We start from the raw sequence: 16,887 nt of genomic DNA, 5'->3' as shown, positions 1-16,887 counted from the left end.
AGTATGCTCCAGTCATCAAAGGCACTGGCTGAAAAATGGATTATGAGCTGCAGTAACACAATACGCCAACGGGAAGCGTCGCGAGCTAAATGTGCACATTTAAAAATGCATTTTACAGGAGGTCGTCAAAAAGCAAACTTGATCCCATCAAAGTGTGACTGCCGGGTGTCTTAAAAGGCATCCAGCAACCTAGCTATATTTACAGACATGTTGTATTTGTGCTTTTTTTCAAGCTAAGAATTAGTTCACTGGTGCTGAGTAGGGGGGACAATGCCCCATCACACTCAGTAAATGTGATTTATTGATTTAATGTATATCTGATACATATAGCGACTCAACTGCAAAATAAATATGTGTAAAAAAACCTCATAATTCTCCTACTGCTGTTTTTGGAAAACAGCAACACATCTGTTCCAGGATGCTGGTTGATGTCAGATTAGAATTTTGAGACTACAGTCGTCCCTTGTTTATCGTGGTTAATTGGTTCCAGACCCGTCCGCGATAAGTAAGCGAAGTAGGATTCTATATAAACACAAGGAATATTTTGGTAGTTATGGCGTAGAAAACCTGTTTATGATCTTCTGAATACGGCTTGTAACATTATTAGAGCCCTCAAGACATGACATAACACCCACACCGTCACCTTTACATTTGTATTACCCAATATAGTCTATATAATCAGAGAAAAGACATATTAGACATAAAAAAGATAACACAGACTCACACGTTAGCAGTTCCTTGCTGTTTTTCTTTGGACAGCGTACTTCCAGCGTACTTCCGCCAAGGTGGCTTGAAATGGCTTACACTCCATCCATCTATTTTCTACGCCGCTTCTCCTCATTAGGGTCGCGGGGGCTTTACACTTGTATTGTCCAATACAGTAGACAAAACAAGAGTAAATAAGCCATTGAAGACGTAAATAAAACTCCTGCTCAAGCAGTGTCATAGTAAATATGTTCCCTAGGGAACCTTGGTCAAAGTCTAGTGCCTGTCCCACAGAACAATGACACCCGGTGGCCAATGTAGAATACAGTACAGTCGTCCCTCACAATATCGCTCCATGTTGAGCAACCAAGTTGTTGAGCAAATGTGTAGAGACCAGGAAATCGACTTCGCTTGATTTATAAATAATTTTATTGTCTGTAGCCGACTTAAAGGGATAGGATTTTTTCACATGAAGTTCTATGACATCCCCATCAGCAGGGTAGTGCATCAATAGTGACTTACCCCCCCGATTGGTCCTGTGAGTCCAGTTCTGCTCGGATTTCCGTGACGACGAACGTACTAGTTCCGCTTAGTTGCTGGGTCATTTAAATAAGGAGTTTGAATTCTCAAAACAATGTAAACAAGGCACTCCGTCGCGGAAGAAGATGCAAGCATCTTCGTCACATACTCAAGAATGGACAGGTGACCGTGCGTAGGGATACGGCGGTTGACAAATATAACGTACAGCGATTTGTGAGGTCTGATTTTGTCGAGCAGGCATTTTTATAATGCAAATGTATTACTCTTTTCAACGCATATTGTTTTGAGAAGCCAAACTCTTTACTTAAATATCCCAGCAACTAAGCGGAACTACGTTCCTCGTCATGGAAATCCGACCAGAACTGGACTCACGGGACCAATTGGGGGGATAAGTCACTGTTGGTGTACTACACCGCTGGCGGGGATGTCATACAACTTCATGTCAAAAAATCCAAACTATCCCGTTAAGCAGTCGGCTGTGGTGACTATTTCTTTGTGTAAAAAGATATTGACTGCAACTCAGACAGATATTGGAGTGAAAGTGGCCTCCTGTGAGTTTGTGTTGTTATGTTTTTCCTCATAGATGAGCATGTTGACCTTTTCATAACATCTGACACCGTTTATGTTGCTGCTGAAAAGGGTGACTGTTGGGGTCACGATGATGCGATACCTGGAGTGAAATGTGAAAACATTCTTGCTCAACGAAATGTCCATCTTGTAAAATTGTATAACCCTCCAGAAAATGCTGCTCTATTTATATGAATGTATCCTTAAGGAGTGCAATTCTTCGCTAAATGTTTCAGGAGCAGTTCTGTAGGCCATTTTAAACGTTCCCATCCCAAATGCGACAAATTAATGAGGAAGAGCAGCCCAAGGACATTTGTGCCATTTGGAATTACAAGTCGAAGCGAGGTGAAAAAGACAGGAAGAAATGGAGACTGACAGAGGAAAGAGATTCCTGTAGGGGGAGCATGTTAATCTGCAAACAACCACACATCCTCATACCAACGACACAAAGTGGATGTGAAATGTTTGGCTGGTGAACGCTTGACCTTGGATGCATTATTAATTATATTGTACAGCTGCAAATGTAGGGAATTACATGAGGCGGGACAAGCATCCACTGTGAATTATCCAAACGAAACAGAAGTGGTAACGCTAGATAAGCAGACTCACCGCTACAGGACACATGCAGACGAGATCCGTTTAATCAATATTCATCGCAGAGTGTGAGAAGTGGATTAGAGCCACATGTTGTGTCATGACACCAAGAAACAGTTGAAAAAGGGGATGTGTGTCTTTTTCTGGACGACGACCCTGATGACTGATTTATGCTCACTGACACGAGGGCTCAGGATATTTCCAGAATAGCTCGTTTTAATATCCTGCCCTGCTTTTTGCCTTTGGCATCAAACTGTCACACGGTGCTGGTGTGGAGTGAAGGCAGGTGCTCCCCAATACAGACCCAAAAAGAGGAGACAGGAAGTCAAGAGTAGTATGTTCAAATTTAGGAGAGTAACCTCAAAAACAAGCAACAAGAGCTGATTGATTAGGACATAAATGTGACATCCGTCTATCCATTTTAATTACCTTTAATGCTGTTCAGCATTACAGGGACTCTGAAGCCGAGCCCAGCTGACTACTAGTGATGGTAAACTCCATTCATTTTACTGATCCGAGTTTTTATGGATCGCTCACTAAAGTGAATTGAGTACTCGATCCACTCGAGTCGGGTGTCACAGCGCCATATAGCCAGAGCCATAGACCATAGCCTTGTTCTTTGGTTGAAAAAATATTGACTCCCTTTGCACAAAATACATGAAATTGCCACAAACGCGTTAAGGAGAGCATGCTAGCGATGTGCGGATCGATCCTGAAATATTGATACTTCCGATACCAGCTCTTCGTGCTCTAAAGTTAATTCTGAAATCAAAATATTGATACTTTTGATAATTCAGATATATGATTTTGTTCTTTGTTTTTACTGATGTTATATGTTAGCTTGGCTATATTGTAACTCGGCCAACTACCTCAATACAGTTTAGGGTTTAAAATAAATCAATAAATTACTATGATGCCTTCTTTATGCTATTGTAACCAGGGTTAAAATCCCCAAGTTTAGCCTTGTAGCGTTTTTCCCCACACTTTCCATGGCCCTTGAATGCACCATGTTTCATGACATGCTCACCTGATTTCACTTAGCCAGTCACAAGTTCCAAGGTACTATATAAGCTGCCCTGACTTCGTTCTCCTCAGTTGGGTGGGAGAAAAGGCAAGGAACAGTAGCTTCAGGTCAGTGTCTCCAAGCAGTTGCCCGTTCAAACTTTTTATGGTATTTCCTAGGGAACATTTTATGTTTTCTTGTGACCAGACCATTTTTTTTTCTGGGGACCTGTTTATCTTGTGTGCTTTTGGATCTACTGAACTGGTGAGTTGAATTGAATTGTGACAATGCTGATAGCTTTGTACTGAATTGAATTCTAATGTTAGCCTTAATATGCTTATGCTAACATGCTAATGCATGTTTGTATTGATTTTCAGTGTATTTGAAATGCATTTTAAGTTGCTTTGCTAATGCTAGCTTAGTGTTAGCCTTGTTAACTTTGTTTTTGATATGAAGTGGATTGTTTGGTCCATGCAGGCCAGGTGCCCTGCCTGTGGGATCAACTCCTTTAAAGGCGAGGTAAGCAAAAAGGCCAGGAGCCTGGACATCCCGTTTCAGTCAATGTTCTTTGCCCATGGTCCGGTAGGAGGCTCTGCAGCCTGTCCTTTCCTCCCACCCTGTCAGAGTGTGACAATTCCACTCATCCTATTTTGGACAACTTGCGCATTTGGACACTGCCTCCCAACACTAACTTTCACACACAACTGTGTGACGAAATCACTCAGTATGCTGGAAATTGAGGGACTGGATTGTTTATTTACTTTGAACTGTGAACAGTAGTAAAAAAATCTGGTACCAGTACTTTGATGAAAACCTGCAGTATTGTAAATATTTGTTTTGTACACTTTATTTTGAATATAATTGACATGCAAACTGAATTTTTTTTGTTTTATTTACTGCTCCTGCCCTCAGTAGCTGAACCTAGTCTTTGCAATTCACTGGCCATTAAGACCTTTACATTGTACTGATATTTACATTGGATACATGCTACACTATGATTTGAAATACTGTATGCTTTTTAATTTTTTTTTTTTTTTTTTAATTTACCAGACTCATTAGGTGTTTGCACATAGTATCTGATCGGTGTCGCCGATACCAGCCTGAATTTTACCTCGTATCGGAAATGAAATCGGTGGTATCACACATCACTAGAGCACACAGTGCAGCAATCTTTACTTCCGTAAACACTGGAAATGCATGTGATGTCATGCTTTTGCGCATGCACATCACTTTCTGGACGCTTTGCGTTCACACTTGACGACGGCTACCCCAAAATGTATCCATAATGACCTTTTTTTTTTTTTTTTAAATAGAACATTGAAAATCAGAACACATAAAGCCTCATTTACACTGGCACGCAATGGTGTGCAATTTTGTGTGCCAATGAGCAAATTGGTCTAACAGGTGAGAGGTGTGTGTGTGTGTGTAAACTGTGCGGGTCTGCTTGCCAGTGTGCAAAGAAAATTTTTAAATGTTCAAAATTTGTGGCACGCATAATTTCCGTGAACTAGTCATGCAACGTGAACGCAGCGCAACCTATGCGCAAACAGTGCGTGTGGCGCGTATCAAAGCGTGCCTCATTCACATGAATGGGAAAGTTTCCACCACATCTTGGCGCAATTTGGGTGTAATTCTCAATTTCTGTAGTGTCTTAGATCTTTATGATTTTCTGTTCATAAGTAATCCTAATACCAAAGCGATGGTGAGTTGTGCGGGTGCGTGGTCATTTCATGCCAATGCGCACCATTTTCAGTCATGAATTGCGTGCCAAGTGTGTAATTTATGTGTAAACGGAATGCAAACGGTGCACAAACTAGTTTTCACGCTTTTCAGGCATGCCATAAATAAAAAATGACAAGTATTTCCATGACAAACTGCGTTACAATACGGAGGCAAAATGCGTGCAAGTGTAAACGCCGCTTAACATTCAATTGAATAAAGCACCCTGAAGAAAGTGGTGGCCCGATGGGCGGGGATTGTTATGTGCTGATCTGTGATTGGCCAGAGGGGAAATGTATCATACTGGTAAATCTGATAAGATAAAAAATGGCTTCCATAACAATCATTTAAAAAAACAAAACTCTCCAATAAAGTGATAAGATTACCTGTACTGTAGGTGGGTTAGGTTCAACATTGCGCCTTTTCGCCTACGTATGATGTGCTATAACCACATGTTGTAAACAAACATGCTGTTGATCGTGTGGGACCTCCTGCCTCAGATGCCTCATGCTCTAGTGGCACCAAATGCTCCGCAAACATTTTGCATCAAACCCCACCAGCCAGCGCCAACATCGCCACGGCGGCCCCGAGAAAGCCCACAAAGGCACCTGCACCACCGAAGAAGCTGCCATTGCAACGTTGTCCATCACCGAAGTGTGTTTTTAATTAATAGTAGTGATGTCATGATATTTGGTAAGAACAAATCTACAGGTACAGTTTGTCAAAACCAACTTTCTTTAAGTCATTCTTACCCCCAGGTGTGTACAATCTAGTTAAATCTAAATAAAAAATAGTAGATAGAAGTTATCGGTTGTCTGTATCGCTATTGACCTCGAAAAGCAGGAAGTTATGAGTATCGCCTTTTAATAAAAAAAAAAAAAAAAAAAAAACATATCTTGCATCTCTAATTTATGCATTTATGATGCATTATATGCCCTGCTATTGGCTGGCGACCAGTCCAGGGTGTACCCCGCCTGTCGCCCGAAGTCAGCAGGGATAGGCTCCGGCATGCCCCACGACCCGAAAGAGAAGCGGTATTGAAAATGGATGGATGATGCATTATAACCCAGAACAAGAAATTCGTTCAGTGCTTGTTTTTGCTATTTGCTAACTGCTGCCACCATTGCTTAATGCATTTTTGTGTTTGCTTTTGATGGTGTGAAACCAAAGATGGACTCTCAGATGTTACCTCTTAAAGAATGCAGATTGGTGAAGGTGGGTGGCTTGATATTTATACCAGGTATCCATATTGAAATCAATACTAGCACAATGAGATCGATAGATTCACATGTGACGGGAAGCCAGAAGCATCCTGTAAAGCTAATACACTGCATAAATATAAAAGTACTGTGTTAACTTTATTGCACTTTAATCATAATGCGTTTTCTTTTGGAGATCAATAAAGTATATCTGTCACATTCTACTACCCATGTGAGCACCAGCAAAAAGCCACAAGTAATATGATGAATTGTAAGAGGTTGCGGGCGCTTTCAACAAACGGGGAGAAAAATAAATCCGCTGATTAGAGTGGCCCTTCACATTATGGATTATACTAAACCAATGCAAACCTTAATGCACATACCAACCCATCTTAATTTGAACTAACCCCAGTTTAACCTCCCAGTTACATGCATCGCGTGGAATCATAAGCTGCTTGCATGTCACACTTACATTTAATGCACATGTAAAATTGTTTTTGTTAGAGGTTTTCTGAACCACTCGCGCAAAGTATGGCCATTCATTTGTACGGATATAATGTACAGTATATTATGTGTATTATAATAATACTGTCTGCTTCTAAACAATGTGTTCAATTTAGTGTAGGTTGTGTAACAGCGAAGATGTACTCCAGATGACCTCAATAGGACGTCCTCCAAAAAATAAATAACGCAAACTAGAGTTTTTCGGACCACCCGACCATTCTGCAACGCCATATATATTATGAATGAGGTCACAGTTGGTTCTAAACACACTAAGCCAAACATGGAGAAGGACCGAGTTGAGGTGTCCTTTATAAACATTATGACTGCTTCCTAATGTATTGCCTGCAGAGAGATGGCAGACAGAGCAGCACAACCATGGAGCAGATCCTGAAGGGTCTTTCTCCATGGCAGCCATTTCTCCTGCTGAGGAGGAAGTATATTTGAGGAGCCCTTTGTGGGAAATATCTCTGCATGACTCAAAGGTCATGTACATGCTGGAAAGTGTCCATAACTGACATATCCTCAAGTTTGTATTTTGCACGTGTTCAGCGTTGTTTACTCTTGTGCTTTGAGACAGAGTTTAAATGTTTAAAAAATTGTATAATGTGGGATTACTTTAAACAGCACTTTAAACCTGTTTAGTCATCCAAATATGTTTAACATTATTAGAGCCTTCTAGAAATGAAATAACATCCCTATGGTCACCTTTACAGTCGTATTACCCAATATAGTAGACATAATCGGAGACAATAAGCCATTTAAGACATAAATAAAAGTCATGCCTTTGTGTCTTGTAAATGTGTTCCAGAGCCCAGAAAGGGTGGCGGACCGGAAGTGACGTCGGGGGTTCAGAATTGAATTTTGCCTTGTCGTGGTTAACGTTTTACCGTGGTTTAGCCATCAGGAAGATGCTTTGACAAGAAATAAAGGTGTGTAGTTGCATGTTTTACGTACAATACCGTATGCCTGTAAATGTGTAAGACTGAATTTAAAATATGTTTAACATGTTAAACAAAAAGCATAAATCCAATAAAACACATTTTCACGAAGACAAAATCTTACTTTTTGTATGTTCTTACTTGTCACACAAATGCCCCCCCCCAAAAAAGTTAATCACTGGAAAACATCCATCCCTTTTCTATACTGCTTGTCCTCATTAGGATCATAGGTGAGCCTGGGGCCTATCCCAGCTGATGTGGCGCAAGTGCTGGGGTACCTTCTAGACTGGTCAGCTGTCAATCACAGGACACAATCTGACAACCATTCACACTCACATTCACACCTCCAAACAATTTAGCGACTATAATTAGCCTAACATGCATGCTTTTGGGTTGTGGGACGAAACCGAAGTAACCAGAGAAAACCCAAACACGTACTCAAACTCCACACTACTGGCGGGGCTTCAGGGCGGGCTGAGAGGGCGGCACAGTGGGCCCGGATAGGAGGTTGGACTTAAGGGAGCCGACCCTCTACCATGGAGATACGACGTCCATTTCATGTACATCCAAATGACAGTCGCTCTCCGTGGACCCGAAGTTTGTAAACCCCGCTGTTGCGGGCATGTGTTTGTTGTAAAATGATGTTATCGTGAGCTCTATTATTTGGGTTTAAAGGGCACGGTCATTTGCCCCGCCCCTGGCCCGGCTCTAATTTAGTCCTCCAGTGCTCCACACAAAGATTTTCCAACAGAGATTCCAACCTTCAATCTCCTGACTGTGAGGCTGAAATGCTAACCACTAGGCCACCATACAGCATCTTATTTGAAAACCACCTCCAACAAGAACACTGTAAAATGACCTTGAAATTCCCTTTCGTCTGTATGCAGAGATATTATTAGTAGAGAACGCAATGGAAGCCTTGAGTAGTGATGGACTCTCAGCTGCAGTGAAAATCCTCCTATGGTGAGAAGGGCCAATAACATACAGTACAAGAGCCTGAGGACTTCTTTGTTTTTGTTGCCATGGAGCCAGCTCAATCATCCCCCCCCCATTTGTTTCTCCTTTAGCAGATCGAATGGTGTTACAATTACTCACACTCCCCCTCCCCTCAGCACTTCCATGTGCACTCTAGAGTGCCCCATCAGCACCGATGTGCCATCTGCAGACACAAGACACAGAGTCGACCCGCTGGGTTTATCTGTCATTGAACAGACAGAGGACAGGTGAGGTGAAAAATAACCTTCTGGTTGCTAATTCCCTCGTCAGCAAAGACAAAGAATAAAAAAAGTTTTTTTTTTTGATGGCCATTGTCACTGCATTAGCCTGCTGCTTGCGTGTGTCATCATTTCCACAAAGCGCTCTTTGTGCAGAGAATCCATATGTTGATTCACTGGTAATTGGACTATAATATACAGAATATCACGGAATAATACTCACCAACTGTGACATTAGATTTGATATGCTTTGTGGTATATTGCCTTTTGAGAAAGATTTCATAAGAAAATGATGCATTGCAATGTGCTGCCATGGCAGCTTTACCAAAAATAGTCTTGTCGTCTCCTTCCATCCATCAGGGATGCGGTTGACTGCCTCGCTATAAGCAATTACTGCTCCAAATGGGCCTAATGACACTCACAGGGAGGCTGTTCTGCAGTTTGGGGAGCAGCTATGTGCTATTTATACATCTTTTCAACAGACACCTGACACTGCAGCATCAAAGCTGTGGAGTTCCAGCAAGACTATACGCGACAGTGATTGGCTCAGGTGTTGGTCCCCCTCACCTGCTTATGTCCATGCTGGACATTAACATCCATGTAGGAAACCAGCAGCGCTCACATTGTGAATTTTAACAACATCATGCCTCACTGACTGGAGACCAGAGTGTTCGTTTCCACTCACCTTTTACACAGCAAGTCTTAACGTCACAATATGATAACTTTTTCTGTAAAATGACTCGTTCTTTGGAGTGCAGTGTATGTTTGTGATAGTGTAGTGACTTTTGACATCAGTAGGACTCACGCTTTTCTTTCATTTGGTGCCCTAATACTCACGTGTACTACGGGACAACTGTCCAATTGATTGATATCGCCACTGACATTCACTCAGGATGATATAAATGAATAATGTTGTAGCATGTAGAACATCTCTGTCTCGACATGCTACATTAGATAACTGATGAGGCTTTTCCACCAACGACAAGTATGTTTTTGCACATTTTTGCATGACCACACCTGATCTTTGGATCAGTGAACCATGTGACGAGCCTCACGAAGGAGAAACTATGTATGATGTATTGTTTTATTTTATTCTTTGGTAAAATGAAGGTAATGTGGCTATAATGCAATATGTATATTGTTGTATTACACTGTGAACCCATATTAGTCTTTTTAATAAAAATGCTCTCAACTTTATATAGAAAAATACTATCAAAGGTTTGTACCATTTTGTAATCAAGGTTAACTCAAATTAGTGTAACCTTGGGTAAAATGACGCTCTGTCTTTGACCATTAAAAGCCACAACCGATTGCATGTGTTTGACACTTACTTCACAGTCACACTGATTCGCTTCACCAATTACACATTGCGTTTCATTCACACACTCACTGCTTACCGTTTTCATGGCTATGGTATTGTCCGTTCAGGGTATTAAATGTCATTTATAATTAATAGATTGGTATGAAAGAATGAAGGAGAGATCATAAAGCTTCTATTTTGCAGTCAAGCTGCACTCAGTCTTAGGAGCGTCAAGTGTGTGCTTACAAGCGTTAGGCTTGACCTGCCATATTTACAAGTGATAACATTGCAGAGTCCAAAAAATCTGCAACCTGCAAGATAATAACAGGTGACAAATGTGAAGATGTGACCTTTTTCCAAATGCATTCTGGTGTGGTCATGCCTGGCTTTGCAGTTGTTTATTGTTTTAGTTGACTAATTTTAATACCTGATGCGGAATTCAGTTTTTCATTCTGCTGCATTTACCGCAAATTATCTTTTTTTTTTTTTTTTTTCTCTGAAAATAGGCTGTTTTTTCCACAGAAAACACAATCTCATTCACACCAAGTTGGTAATTTATAAATATGCAGGGACATGCGGTCAGGGGAGATGTAAAAACAAATAACATAAAATAAAAATTGAATATTGATTACATAAAACTGTATATCAATATTCATATTTGTCCATTCAACCGTATTACAAATGTATTTTCCATATCCAATTGTTTCAACATTTTCTTAAGTAAAGATCACTGCATTTGCTCATTTCCTGATCAACTACAGGGCAGAAATGAAAGATGAGGCTGGCACGAGTGGCTCTTCTCGGCTTAGTGCGTAACCTGCCGTCTGAGTGCACTCAGTGAGTACACTGGGTTAGATCATGGCACGTACAAGGTTCTGTTTGTCACCATGTCTCCAATAACATAATGTTGCAGAAGCATGTATGAAACACCATAACTTTCTACGGCGTGTGTAATGTCTTTTAATGTAAATGTGACATCATTTTTCTTGCTAATCGGACAATAAAATACAGACAAATGACATACGAAAGGCGCTTGCAGTACGCTCCTCACCCTAACGGAATGGGGGCGTTCGTGAGCTGGAAGGTGCTTGTCGCTGCCGTCCTTCCACAAAGTCGGAAAAGCCAATTTAGTTTTCTTTGTTCCAGCTGAAAAGCAGCAAGTCAAATGCATTAAATATGTTTTTATGCTTTGCTGAATGAATGAGTTTAACTGCCAAGATGGGGGATTATGTATCCAAACTTGACAGAAGGTGATCTGACTTTTACAACAAAGTATCAGAAATTTCCCTGGAGGAGGAAGCATGTACTTCATATGCAAGTAAACGGCAAGACCACAATTGATTTTCAATTAATAAAAAAATAAAGAAATGGGACTAAAGACGTATTTGAGATTTTTTTTTTTATAACCAAAATGAATTTTTCTCATTTTGTTATCCTCTTGATGAGCAACCTGCATTAACATTAAAATGTACAACATGCATATGCCATTGTTAGAAAACTTTTATACTGTATGTTTGTGTCTTTATGCTTCACTGATAATGATTTGTTGTCAGGTGTTGAGATTTCACATTTTGTTCGGTGGTCCTTGAATGCACCAAAGTTGTTTTCAGTGTTTTCTTCATTTTTTAGGCACATATGGGTGAATCGGGCCAAGTATCCAGCTTCTAAATATGAAAAGAAGACTTGAATGTGATTTCCAAAAATGTGTCCAGGCGCACTCACCGACATGTGACAATGTGATATCTGCGGAACCTCCCTCTCTGAGCAAAAGGCTTGTATATTACGACAAACATGACTTGCATTGCATCATTCTTTCTGTGTTGTCGACTTTAATAGCAACTACTAATGCACCGACCCCCCCAACTTGTCCTCCAGCTGACCATTGAGACTGAAGTTGATGCTCCCAGAAAGAGCACCAGATGCAAACCTGAGAGAAAACAGGACTTTGTATCAGAGGAACCACTTCTAGCTGACTGATTCACTCTGGACTTCCCTATTCTGATGGAATCATTTTGAACTGTAGTAAAGAATAGCAGTCGAAGAACTAATATATTTGACTGGCATGTATGCTCATACAGTCTCCTGTTGTTTAGCCTCAATGAAGCAGTCCTGAGGCAGGAGTTGTACTCTGCATGACCTGTAAATATTGCAGAAGGTCAACGCACCACTGGTGGCCGTGGCAACACTCATGTATGGAGCTCGGCTCACTCGCTTGCTCATTCCCTAGGGGAGAAGAAGGCAGTCTTTATGATATACAGACCATCCTGCTTCTGCAGACAACTCTGCATCTTTGTCATATGATACAGAACATTCTTTGTCTGCGCTCTGTGGAGTATGCCATTCGTTAGGAGCCAGTGGTGCACTATGTGGCTTTTAAAATTGCCATGTGCAAATCAGATTTTTCTTTCATGCAACTGTCAAATACTTAAAAAAAAAAAAAAAAAAAGGAAACACGTTCTGACAACCAGCAAGAGACATCAGCCATACTTACAACAGATAAAAGGAAAACAGAAGTGACAGCTCAAATTGACCAGCAAATGTCACATCTTGATGATAAGCACCTTTCTGCACGGCACCATCGCCTCAAACATGGATGGAAGAAGTACAGAGAAACGTTTGTAATTGTTTATCGTTTTAAAAATTCATTTCCAATGATCTTGAGCTCTGCGTTGGTTTTGTTCCATGGTGGTGACCAGGTGATAATTACACCAATTGGCACTCTAACGGATGAAGTAGCAGCAGTAATGAACTATTCCCTGTTAATTTTGCTCGACGGTCGTTAAGATACTGTAACTCTAAGTCAGTGTGCCAACATCAAAAACGAAACTGGTTAACATTTTAGAGTGTGTTCACACTCCTGGTTTGTCTGGTCTGGATTAAGATTTCATGGCATGTTTAGCAATGTATGTTTGGTTCTGGCTCATGCTGTTCACACTAGACCAAAAGTTATCCAGAAAAGACATATTAAAGTCTGTCTCACTGGTTGGTTTTGCGTTCACATTTCAGCAGAATTGATCTGAACTATATCCTAGTTTCTTTGCAAAGGAACCAAGACCCAACTCTTTAAGCAGTCATGGTGAACTCTTTTTAGCGTGCACCCCAAGTAAGTAATAGTGTTCACACTTGACCAAACGCAACACAGTACCAGGGTTATTACACAAAAATGGTTTTAACCTGATATTGGAAATTGGAACTGGATGGGCCACCCAATGTAGTCAAGTCATAAAACGAATGTAATGTGATTGGTCCTCGCCAATTCTTAATAACCACCACCTTTCATAATAAAAATAAATTCCTTCCGGAGGAGGAGGCGGTCATTTAGTGTGTGTTGGAAATTCCTGTAGATGTTATACCAGTCTGCTTTTCTGCTGCACCTACAAAGATGACTCCTTCAGGCTTGACAAGCTATGGACAAACCGCTGATCATCAATGATAATGTTCTCCTGTGCCATCACATTGTATAACTCAGGGGTGTCCAAAGTTTTTCCACTGACGGGCTGCGTACTGAAAATCAAAAGATGCCGGGTGGGCACTTTGATATTATTATGTATTTTTCAATTTTGCTAAAAAGGCTACAAAAAATTATATATATATTTAAAGACAACACTTTGTGTTATTGTTAGCTGTTAGTATCAACATTTCACCTTCTTGCCTTTTACTTTTTTGCTCTATGTTCTCAATTTTTGCTGGAGTTTTTTGATTTAATTTCTACAATGTGCCGCACTTTGGGCATCCCTGGTATAACTCACTAGGCGGGAGGGGGAGGGCAAGAGATGAGGAACACTAAAAGTGAACGCTGAACATGTACATTTTTTAAACTGGGCATGTGTAATAATTTGACTTTAGCCACAGATGTTTTTTTTTTTATTGCATTTTCTCTTTCTATTATTTTATTATTCTATTTTATTTATACCAGTTTACGTGCTGTTCTATGGATATGCACTGTCTTGCTATTGGGACCTTAATTTCTCTGAGGGAAATGAAGGACCAATACAATTCTATCTAATCTAATTTAGGAACACTCAAAATAATCCACAAAGTCAAAACCCTTGACACCCTCGCAAGTACATTCGCCCAGGTAATAAAGATGTGTCATTTAATTAATGTGATCACTCCGCTTCATTAAGACCCTTACTACATTGTTCTGAGTGATGGAGATCGTGAGTGTGAACATACATTTAGTGTGTGGTAATACTTGTACAAGCGCTGCAAACAAGTTTGAATAGCAGCATTTGCAGTGGCAATGACAATGAAAAGCAGGCGATCTGGGGTTTCCATGGCAATCATTGAAATGATTTTATTTAATGTCACATTACCAGATATTGCTGGCGGTGAAAGGCCCACAAGAAAAGCCTTTAAATAGATCTTGATGGCGATATTGTGTTTAATCAACATACTGTTCATGCTGGAAAATTTAATATTGGATGATCAAAACCCACAATGCTTTCATATCCAGTTGAAGAGCACAGTGAGGTCTACTGTACTAGCTTGGCGATGACAAAGAGGTGGAGGTGAGAAGTGAGCGTTGGCCTGCCACTATAAAGAGGCTACAGATGACAGCATAAACATTGAAATAGAAATACGATGCAGTGACCATGAGAGGCAGTGACAAGAGGGGACAGTTTAGCAAAGATGAATAGCAAGCTCGCTGTCCATTGACAACAAGCAGGTACTGTGGCCTTTGCAGCACCCTTGTATGTTTTGTGACCCATCTGCATCAATGTTCAGCGTGCCACTGGTCCGTTAGTCTCTTTGGTGTGCTCTGTCGGCCGTGAGAAGACAGAGTTGTATGGTCGCGTGGAGTTCACGTTGAGGTTTACGGCACACAGGCCACCAGAGAGATTAAATGGAAAGATGATATTCATGTTCACGTTTACTTTAGCGGTTGTTATGGTAATATGTAAGCATTAAGTGGTGATGCTTTTGTAAGAAACAAGCAGAAATAGACCAGGAAAATGATAAGGGGAACACGATAGATGAAGATAAATGATGCAATTAAAAGATAAAACGGCTGACTGTCTTATTTTTCATTATGCCCCGTCAGGTTTTTGGACCATGTACAGTCCCTGGTCCTTGTTTCTGGGCTGGTGCCTGGTGATGGAGGCAGGCAGATGGAGGATTATCGTCTGCCTAATTGCCTGCCCTGCTAACACACCTCCATCTGCTGAAGAAGGCATCCTTGAGGCTTTCTCTTCCTCAGCAGCACACTTTCATGCTGCCATTGTGTGCATGTGACTGATGCGCCATGCCTGACCCTCAAACACTCCCGGTGGTATGTCTCTATTCTATACTATAGATTTTCCTTCCACGACAGAATCATTCAATGTGATATCATAATGGAGCAGAATACATGCAAATTGAATTTACATCTTTTAATATTTCATATAAAGCTGCAATTTTGACATGTTATCAGAAGCTATAGCAAGGAGTGTTGAGGAAATATCTTGTGTCTGCTTCTTATCTTTATTGGTAGTCTGGGCTGCAGGCTCTCAGTAGTCCAGCTTTGGTTGGTAGAAATGTCAGGATGCATTACTGTGATAACTTTCTCGTCCTATATATTCTACTCCTTTTAAAAAAACGTACGTGTTTCTCTGATTGATCCTTCTGAGAGCTGCAGAGGATTGAAGCCATGTCTTGCGAGTTTAGAAGACAATTACTCTTGCTTAGCATCAACACACATCAAAACAACAGACGACGAAAGACAGCTACGGTTTTTCCAGACATCAAAAATATCCTTCCGTCAGCACTTCTAAAGTTCTAAAAATCAATAATTACAGCTGTGCAAACTTTGAAATCCTGCACAAAACTCGAGACTAACATTTGTCCAAAGCTGTTGTTTCACCATTATGTTGATTTATGCTATATGTCATATTTTTTCTAATGCCAACATTTCTTCTTGTTAATGTTATTATTAATACTTCAAAATGATTTTAACCATTTACTATGGTTGCACCTTCAGCATTAAATTCAGCCTTTAAATAAAAGCAATAGATCAGCCATCACCAAATGGTGGACCTTGGTCCAGATACGGACCCAGTGATGACCTTTATGGACCGATGACCAATTAAAGTAAATAGGAAATTTAATACAATAATAATATTAACATATACTGTAATCATGCTCACGGAGAGATCACAGCGTAATTTCATCACTTATTACGGTTGCGTGACAGCAAACGCGGCGACGTCGCTCAAAATGAGCCAATGAAATTGTTTGTTTACTTCCCGAGAAGTGAATGACTGAACAGCGGCTTGCTCAAAAGTAAGAAAATATGACAGAGAAAATCATACAATTAAGAGTAATTGTGTGACAAAATCCAGCAAATCCAATTGTCAACGACAACAATAACAAGAAGATCTGAAACTTTGAGGATGTACTGTTGCAGGCTTTTTTTTTAAAGACACAAATTATTTTTTTTATTTTTTCCAGAGTTGTACAGTCAAACCTTTTATTATTTATGTGAAATTTGGTCCTGTGTTTTTTGTTTTGTTTTGTTTTGTTTTTTTCAATGTAATGCAGGTGCCAAGTTAAGTGTTTTTGTATTGAAACAATAGAGTGATGTGCAGGGTTTCATCACATTTGATATTCATATGACCGAGTTTGT

The 16,887-nt window shown here is 40.4% G+C and overlaps 1 protein-coding gene across 1 annotated transcript in view; it reads left to right on the top strand.

The window, feature by feature from the left end:
• The window catches only part of disc1 (DISC1 scaffold protein), an 88,138-nt gene extending 72,790 nt beyond the window's left edge, over positions 1-15,348 (top strand). The window contains exon 14 of the transcript XR_008573631.1: positions 15,328-15,348. The gene's annotated coding sequence lies outside the window, so the exon portion shown is untranslated. The remainder of the gene's footprint in view (positions 1-15,327) is intronic.
• Positions 15,349-16,887: the final 1,539 nt, after the last annotated feature.

Source organism: Dunckerocampus dactyliophorus, chromosome 14, assembly GCF_027744805.1.
Source record: "Dunckerocampus dactyliophorus isolate RoL2022-P2 chromosome 14, RoL_Ddac_1.1, whole genome shotgun sequence".
In the NCBI taxonomy this organism is placed as follows: domain Eukaryota; kingdom Metazoa; phylum Chordata; class Actinopteri; order Syngnathiformes; family Syngnathidae; genus Dunckerocampus; species Dunckerocampus dactyliophorus.
The sequence above is the reverse complement of the archived record's forward strand: the minus strand, read 5'-3'. Positions and strand labels throughout refer to the sequence as shown.